This window comes from Heterocephalus glaber, unplaced genomic scaffold, assembly GCF_053883595.1.
Source record: "Heterocephalus glaber isolate CG9 unplaced genomic scaffold, H.glaber_assembly_v1.0 deba00001461, whole genome shotgun sequence".
Lineage (NCBI taxonomy): Eukaryota > Metazoa > Chordata > Mammalia > Rodentia > Bathyergidae > Heterocephalus > Heterocephalus glaber.
This window is the reverse complement of record NW_028258308.1, coordinates 45,688,460-45,697,502: the sequence shown is the minus strand read 5'-3', so window position 1 is coordinate 45,697,502 and position 9,043 is coordinate 45,688,460. Positions and strand designations below refer to the sequence as shown.

Genomic DNA, 9,043 nt, shown 5'->3' with positions numbered 1-9,043 from the left:
CATAGCTTATATGCATTGTAAATATGGTCTAAGGACTACTTTTCATTTTAAAGATGTCATTTAAAGCTCTAAATTTTGATGGACTCTCACTTATCAATTTTTTTCTTTTATACATCATGTTTTTTGTATCCTAGGAAGTTCTTGCCTACACTAAATTCATAAACATTTCACCTTATAATTTCTTCTTAAAGTTTTATACTTTTAGGCTTTCATATTTAGGTTCATAGATCCTTTCAAGTTATTTTTATGTGTGGAAATAAAGGGTTGAGGTTAATTTTTTATATATGGATACCAGGTGTTCTAGTGCCATTTGCTGAAAACACTATCTTTTCCTCTGTGCTTGAATTGAGTTTATATTCTACAAGACGTTAATGTTAAATAATCTTTCAAAACTCAGTGGACCATATATGTGTGGTTCTATTTCTAGATTCTCTGTTTATTCCAATGACCTATATGTCTTTCCTTACACCAACACTGCCTTGAGTACTGTAGCTTTAGAGGAAGTCTTAAATTTAGGTACTAAATGTCTTCCAACACTGTTTTTTTTTTTTATTTTTCTAGGTCCTTTGTACTCCTACAAAACTTTTAAATTTCAATATCCAATTCTTCATTTATAGCAAGTATACATAGACCTGAATTTTTATATATACCTTGTGTTTTCTAATCCTGCTAAATTCAAATACAAGTTCTAGGGGCTCCTAGAGATTTCTTAATATTTTCTCTGTAGATGATCATTTCATCTACATATAAAGATTTTGCTTCTACTTTGCCAATCCTATCCTAATTGTGTCATTTTATTGCCAGACTATTTTGGTTTGGGCCTATGTTTCAAAGTTTAATAGACAGATGAAGTGTAAGCATATCTGCCCTTGTTCCCCACCTTAAGGAGAAAGCATTGTATCTTCTCCATTCATATAAGACATTTATGCTGGAAGTATGGAGTACATGTCTTTAATCTGTTGAGAAGTTTCTGTTCTACTTGTAGTCTCCTGATAGCTTTTACCATGAACAGCTGTAGAATTTAGTCCAATACTTTTGCTGCAACTAGTGAAAGGATCATATGGCTTTTTCCTTTCTTCTCTTAAAAGGATGACTTTTGGGGGTGGATTTTCCAATGCTGAACCAACACTGCCATCCCTATAATAAAATCACTTTCTACATACTGCGAGATCTGACTTCTAATAATTTATTTTGTTAAACAAATTTCTATCTATATTCATACTTTTTTTCTTCTATTATCTTTATCCAGTTTTAGGATTAGCACAATGTTGATTTCCTAAAATGAGTGAAGAAGTGTTCCTTTTTTTCTGCTTTAAATATTTGATATAATTTTCCAGTTAAAATGTATATGAGCCTGTTGTTGTCATATAGGTAGGTTTTCAAGTTAGGAATATATTTTCTTTAATGGGTGCTATTCAAATTTTATATTTCCTCCAGAGTTAGTTTCATTAATTTCTCTTCCAAGGTACTTCTTAGAAGTTGTCAAATTTATTTCAAACAGTTTTTGAAATATGTTTTCTATATCATTTTAAATTCTGTAAAATCTGTAGTAATGTCTCCTATATCTTCATATTGCAATTTTAAAGATGTATAATCAATATTGTGTAATAGGATGTAAAGGTCTAAAGGAGCAGGGGAAGTGGGAGGGGTAGGGTAAAGGAAAGAAGGGAAAAGAAAAAATATGAGAAAAGGAAAAAAATGGAAACAAAGTCTTTGCAAATAGGAAAGCATAGAAGGGCTGAAGGGAGGGCAGGGGAAGGGGAAAAAAAGAACCAAGATACTCATGTAATGGTACAAGATCCCAGTGATGTATGTAAATGTATTTTATACCTAAAATGTACCAATAAAATTAATGGGGGGAAAATTTTTAAAATTCAAAAAAAAAAAAAATAAGCTGCTTAAAGTTAGGAGTGAGGACCAAAATCCTTTATGTTATTAATATATCTGTACCAAACTAATCATATCCAGTAAGGTAGTGGCAGCAAGGGAAGGATACTGAATCATGAAGAGGAGGAGCAGGGAGTCCAGAGATAGACAGATATGGCAAGATAGATGGAAAGAGAAATTCACTGGGTCAAAATCCAGTGTCAGGGATTAAAAAGGGAAATTAGACTGCTCTTGGATTATGGCACCCCTTATGCCCCAGGACTGGCATACGTGCCATCTTGGGAGAGAGGGGGCACTTCAGTGGCAAACTACTTGATGGTATAGGCTCACAATCACTCTAACCTTCCCACCAGGAAAACAATCACTCTAAGTGAAATATTTACAAACTAGCACTTAGAGAAGCTAAAAGCCAGAGAGCACTATATGAGATACCACCAGGCTCTCTGGAATTTGAATACAAACATACCACTCCAATTAGGGATATCAGTCTGAGAACTGATAGCACTGTGGCCTGGGAAATCTAAGAGTAAGCAGCAACTGAGAACAGTGGGACCTTGATGAAATAACAGGCTAGACCCACCCAAAAATAATTTGTCCCCATTCCTTCCCCATACTGGGAGTACTAGGCTTGCAGGACAGCCTGTACCTTGCTGTGCTCACTGACAAGTGCCCACGTGCAAGTCTCCAACACCCCATGCTGAGGAAAGCTAAAAGCAAGGAAACTTGGTACCACACTAAGTTCGTGTTTTAGAAAATGACATTCTCAGCAGAGAAACCAAAAAAGACTGTGAGTAGAGAATGAGAGAGGGACAGAGTTAGGGCCCTCTGACTTGGGCCAGAAGGCATCAGCAATGAGCTAGACAGAAGACTTCAGGTGGTAAAACACAGGCACAAGTACCCACCACATGTGCAAATGGTATCATCTTTATAAGAAAATGAAGAGTCTAACCGCATAGGCTCCTCACAGAAAGCTCATGGGATCCTAGTACGGCACTTATCTTACAAAATAAGTTTGACAGATTCCTCTTCTGAAGATAAATGGGACAGAAAAGGAAAGAGTAAAACTCCGGATTTTCTGCTGTCACTTCTGTCTGCCCCAACTCCCATCTGTCAGACTATCAGCAGACAGTACATTGCCATTGCCCCAAATGGAGCTTTACAGTAGGGTAGTCAAGGAATAGATGGTATACAGAGACTCAGACACTAAATATGATCAATTCAAGCAGTACTCAGCAAGGTACAATTCTCCAGTTTGGACAGCTCTTCTCCTTTGATGGACAGCAAATACTTGTGTCCAGCAACCAGGTAGCTGTACAAACTGCATCAGGAGATATGCAAACAAATCAGATATGAACCATACTTTCAGCTACTTTGCTGTCACAAACTGTGTGATGACATCTCCAGTGACCTTTATATGTCATCCCCTAAACTGAAGAGAAAAATAAGGTTATGAAAAATGTGAGACCAAGATGAACCTAAGAAACGCCATCTTGGCCTGAAGATGAACTTCCCTCATACCCCTCCTCTTACAGAGTGCATTTTTGTAACTGCTTGTTCTGCTTCTGTAAACTTGCTTCATCGCTTCTTGGAAAGGGATGGTGCCTGGTGCCTCCCTTTCCCGTGAATTGCCCTAACCTGACAAGGCAGCAAGATAGCTGAGTTGTGAAAAATATTTTGCAACTAGTCAAAAAACATGTTAACCTCCCCTTGAACTTCTCTTCTTTAAATAACACCTATAAAAGCTATGCTGTTATAACACCCTATAAAAACTGTGCTGTTCCTGGACTCAGGGCTTCATTTCACTTAGGGAGTGGAGTCCACACGTATGAATAAACTTTCAGTTTTAACTTTGTCATTTGTCCCAGTGTTTGGTGATCTACTGGCTCACTTGGCACAACAAAAAATAGAGAAGCTTCTTGAGAATGTCACAGAAATATGTAAAATGCCTGGGAAATCAAGTTGTGATCCTAGAGAATCAAAATAAAACTCTAATGGAAAAGTTAAGAATTTTGAAGGGTCTTTATTCTCATAGAAGTGTTTGAATCTTTAAAAAAATAGTATTTCTGGGGCCAGTGGTTTAGCTCAGTGCTTTTGCCACCTGCTGCACAAGCGCAAGGACCCAAGTTCGATCCCTGGTACCAAAATAAATAAATAAATAAATAAATAAATAATAGTATTTCTATGGACTTGTCTAAAAAATAGATGGATTTCTTTCATGGAGTTTTATAAATTAAAAGGTGAAACTAATTCTTATAGAGGCTTTCACAACTCAAAGACAAATGCCTCATGCCAAAGATATTTGGTGACAGAGGATACAATAAAAAGTGATCTCAAGAAAGCTACTGGTTTAATATTTAGATGTTTGATCCATTTCAATTTTAGTTTAGTACATAGTGAGAGATATAGGTCTAGTTTTAATCTTTGGCAAGTTGAAGCCAAATTTTTCCAGCACCATTTATTAAAGAGGCTATCTTTCCTCCACTGAGAGTCTTTGGCTCCTTTGTCAAAGATGAGGTGTCTGAGTATATGTGGAGTTGTTTCTGCATCTTCTTATCTGTTCCACTGATCCTTGGGTCTATTTCTTTGCCAATACCATGCTGTCCACTTCACTCCAGAAAAAATGACTGCTATCAAGAAATCAACCAATAACAAATGCTGGCAGGTTGGGGGGGGGGAAGGAACCCTGCTCCACTGTTGGTGGGAGTGTAGACTAGCGCAACCACTATGGAAATCAGCACAGAGATACTTCAACGAACTAGGATTAGAGGTCCCATTTGACCCAGCTATTCCTCTGCTGGGTATCTTCCCAACGAATTAAAACAATCATACCACAGCAATATATGTGCACCTATGTTTCTAGCAGCACAGTTTGTAATAGCTAAAACTTGGAAACAGCCCAATTGCCCTGGTGACTAGATAAAGATGTTGGGTTTTTTTAATAAAATGGAGTACTACTCCACCATAAAGAATGAAAAACTAGACACATTTGTGTAGGGAACAGGGGAAGAGGACGTTACCAGAACCTCTGCAGTGAGTCCTGGTCTCCTGCAAGCCACGGCAGCACACGGCGAATTACAGGAACGTTAGAAAAATGAGACTGAGAAGAAGCTGAGCTTTGAGTCTGATCAGTGCTGCTCAGGGCAGCAAAGAAAAAAGCCCCCAGCTTACTGCACCTTTTATTCAGTACATCGGGAGAAACAAAGGTAACAAATGGCTTGCAGAGAGTTCAGTACGTCCGCGTAAACAAGATGGTAAAGGTCCAAGAACAATGAGGAACTGAGTGGATGTTCTGTTCCTCCCAGGGTGTTTTCAGCTCCTAGGATGTTTCTTGTCCTGGAGAATCACAGCATCACCGGATCATTGAGGTCTCAGTTGTGACCGGAGGCCAAAATGCAATTATGTCTCGGAATTCCATAGCTGGGCTGTAGGCAGGAGAACTAGGCTAACCAAATTATTTTTCCCTGAAATTATGTAGCATTGCTCCCGACACATTTGTAACTAAATGGATGCACATTGAGGTGATACTCTTAAGTGAAATAGGACCCACATGTTTAAATACTGAATAGTTTCTCTGATGTGAGAAACTGAAAGTGTAAATAAGGATCAAAATGTATAACAGATAATATGAAATAGGAAGATAAGGCCCATAGGGGAAGGGGAAGTGGGAAAGGTAGGGAAAAGGAAAGGAATAAATATGAGAAAAGGAAAAAACAGAAACAAAGTTTTTGTAAATAGGGAGGAATGAAAGGGAGGGCAGGGGAATGGGGAAAATAAATAAGAACCAAGATATATCATGTACAGGTACAAATTTCCAATGATAAATGTCATCATATTGTATATCTAAAATGTAGCAATAAACTTAATGAATTTTTAAAATAAATGCTATATATATATATATATATATAAACAAATGAATGAAAGCTACTGGCACACCTGGAAGCTTTGTAAAAATTAAACATACTCAAGCAAGAAATGAACTTACAGCAATTGCAAAATTCTAACTAGTCATTAATCTAAAAATGGCAGAGAACTAATCAATCCAAATTCAGTAAATAGAATTTTTAAAAATAAATCTTTCTCCCTTAAAGGTTTGCATTTTTTAACTGAAATTTACCTTTTTCAGGTGTGATGTGTGTGTATATGTGTGTTTCCACCAATAAATTTTCAATTACAAATGTAAAAGAAAACCTTATACATTATGAAATATATGTGTTCTGATTATGTATGTGTATTTGTTTTAATGTCAGATTTTTAAAACGGGTTTTTAAAAAGTTTATTGGACTTAGGATGATTTTTGAGAAGGGGTTAACTATTTTTGAGGTCTTGTACTGAAAGGTATCTAAGTTATAGTAAGTCCCCAACTTACAAGTGAGTTCTGTTCTGGGAGAATATTTGTAAGTCAAATTCTTTCAACAAAGTGAGTCTTATACACCTTTGACACAAATATACAATGTAAATCATAAAAAATACAAATACACATCCAAAAATACTATAAATAAACTATATTTACTTTTACAGTTATCTTAACATGGTGATACAGTATTTCCATGATTTGTTTACATCTATGTTTCACTTTTTTTTTTTTTTTTGGTACCGGGGATCGAACTTGGATCCTTGCACTTGTGAGGCAGGCAGCATACATCTATGTTTATACTGGGAGGTTTATTTGTATCTGTGAAAGTTCATAACTCAAAAATTCATAAGTCAAGGATTTACTGGACACAAATGGAGCATGGTGGTTTTGCAACATATCTTTTCAGAATGAAAAAAGAACTGTTTACAAGTTTGATACTTTTAAATAGTTTGGTTTTAGCTTACTCTGGTAAGAATTCTTTTACAAAAATATAATGTCATTTTCTAATTCTATATCATATATTTAATATCCCTTACTTACTCTGTTGTGCTTTAATAGAATGGAATGTTTACAGGTCCTTAAAATATTTTTTTAAATCTTCTGAAGATTGCATGCCAAAGGTTTTCCAAGAGGATTTTATAATCAATTTAATGTAAAGTTTATCAGGTTCTAAAATACTACAGTTATTAAGCCAACTTCATGTTAGAGACTATTTTGTAATGTAGCAAATTGTACCTTTATATTTTTATAGCCTTTATAAATACTAATATTGAGTTTTTAATGACTATTTTAAATATTTATAGTTTGTTTAGGAAAAAAATATTTTGAATCTCAAAGTGTCAATTTTATATTATGGGAAGTAAAGTTTTTAAGATTAGCTAATATTTAAATTATATATTTTATATGCAGTTTATCTAAAGTTCAAAAAGTTGTCAGTACACCAGTATTTCACCTCTGTATACTAATTTGAATATACTTTGAAAGTGTACTGCAAAACTATTGTGTGCTTCTTGTAGAATACATTTCATATTGTTGTCTATAAGATTAAAGGATGTTTGATTGTAAAAAATGGAAACATATCCTCTGTTCCCAGATAGGCAGAACTAATATAATTAAAAATGCCTATACTTCCAAAACTAATATACAGACTTAATGCAATCTCAGTTAAAATATCAATAGCATTTCTCAGAGATCTAGAGAAAACCATCTTAAGATTCATGGTATCGCCACATACAATCTTCTGCCCAGGTAGCCAGGCCACAATACTGAATGATCCTTTTGGGTGGCCATTCATTGTCTTTTCAGTCTCATATTTTTAGGGTCCTTTTGGCCCTCTTATTAGTTTCTCTATAAATGGGGTACCCCAAAGTTAATCCGTGTTTTAAGGGTATTAAGAAGGATGGACCAAGTATAGCAGATAGGTAAGTTAATTAGATATCTTATAGGCAGTTAGACAGGGCCAGCCCATGAGGAGCCATGGAGGACAGTCAAGGAGCTAACATATAGGACAGTGAAGATACATTCACTGAAGGCCAAAATTGTAAAAGAAGAGAAACTACCACACCCGTGTAGGATGAATAGCAGTAATTGATATTCTAAATAGGTATCAATCACCTGGGGGGGGGGCCAAGGTCTTAACCCAGCCTTTCCAGGAAATATCCCTGACTCCCACCTTTACTGAAAATCCTTGTATGATTGCCACTTGAATTGCTTCCCCATTTAATCAATATTACCTGGGTGATTGCACTTGTAATCTTATTGGTTGGTCATGGTTTTGTCCCACCTCATCCCCACCTTGTAAATTTCCATTGGGTCTTATAGTTTTGTCCCAACTTGTACCCACCTCACCACATGGCTTTGCTATATAAAACATCTTTGAAAAGTGGGGTGAGTGGGCAACCCACTTTCTGGTCCCTCTTCTGTCTCTCTTAGGCAACTTTCTTTCTCCCAATAATTTTTTCCTACTCTTAACCTCCATTGTTCCTCAAATTCATTTTTGATTTTAGAGTACATGAATTCACATTTCAGATATCTAGTAGGTTTGGGAGTTACATCCCTTTCCCCTATATCACAAGTGTCCCCAGTATAGATACCTGTCCACCTGGCTGGCAGTCACAGATAGGTTCATGACTCATAAATCCAGTAGAGGCTAGGGTGTGCCTTCCTGTCATTTGGGGCCTTTAATTGGTAGCAAGAGTGGTTCAAGGCCCCTCAGTGAAAAAAAATGTCTGCCTGAGGAGACCCACAAGTTCGGGGGGGGGGACCACAGCCTGCCTGGAGGAAGGTGGCCATTGAGCCCACCCATGCATGGCCCAAGGGAAATTTCACGGGAGGCTGGACCTGCGAGTGTTAGATTTATCAGCTCTTCTTCCATCTCCTCATGTGCTTCTTCACCTCTGCCATCTTGTGACCCTCCTTCATCTCTGCCATCTTGCATTTCCCCACCCCACACCCATTCTCACTACCCCACCCTTCCAACATCCACCCCAGCCACACAGATTCCTCTGCGAGAGGTTGCCAGGACCAAGGGCATTATTGCAGTACATGTCCCCTTCTCTTTCTCTGATCTTTCTCAAATTAAAAAACACTTAGGCTCTTTCTTCTCCAATCCTGATGTCTATATTAAAGAATTCCACTACCTTACTCAGTCCTATGATATGACCTGGTGATATATTTACATGATTCTCTCAACCACTCTCTCCCCAGAGGAGCACCAGAGGGTCTGGAGGGCAGCCCAGGAAGCAGAGGATGATTTCCATGCTACAGACCCAACCAAGCTACTGGGTACACAGGCAGTACCAG

At 37.1% G+C, this 9,043-nt stretch overlaps 1 pseudogene; it reads left to right on the top strand.

The window, feature by feature from the left end:
• Window positions 1-3,096: 3,096 nt before the first annotated feature.
• LOC101704014 (cyclic AMP-dependent transcription factor ATF-1-like) lies at window positions 3,097-3,929 on the top strand (annotated as a pseudogene).
• The last annotated feature ends 5,114 nt before the right edge of the window (window positions 3,930-9,043 follow it).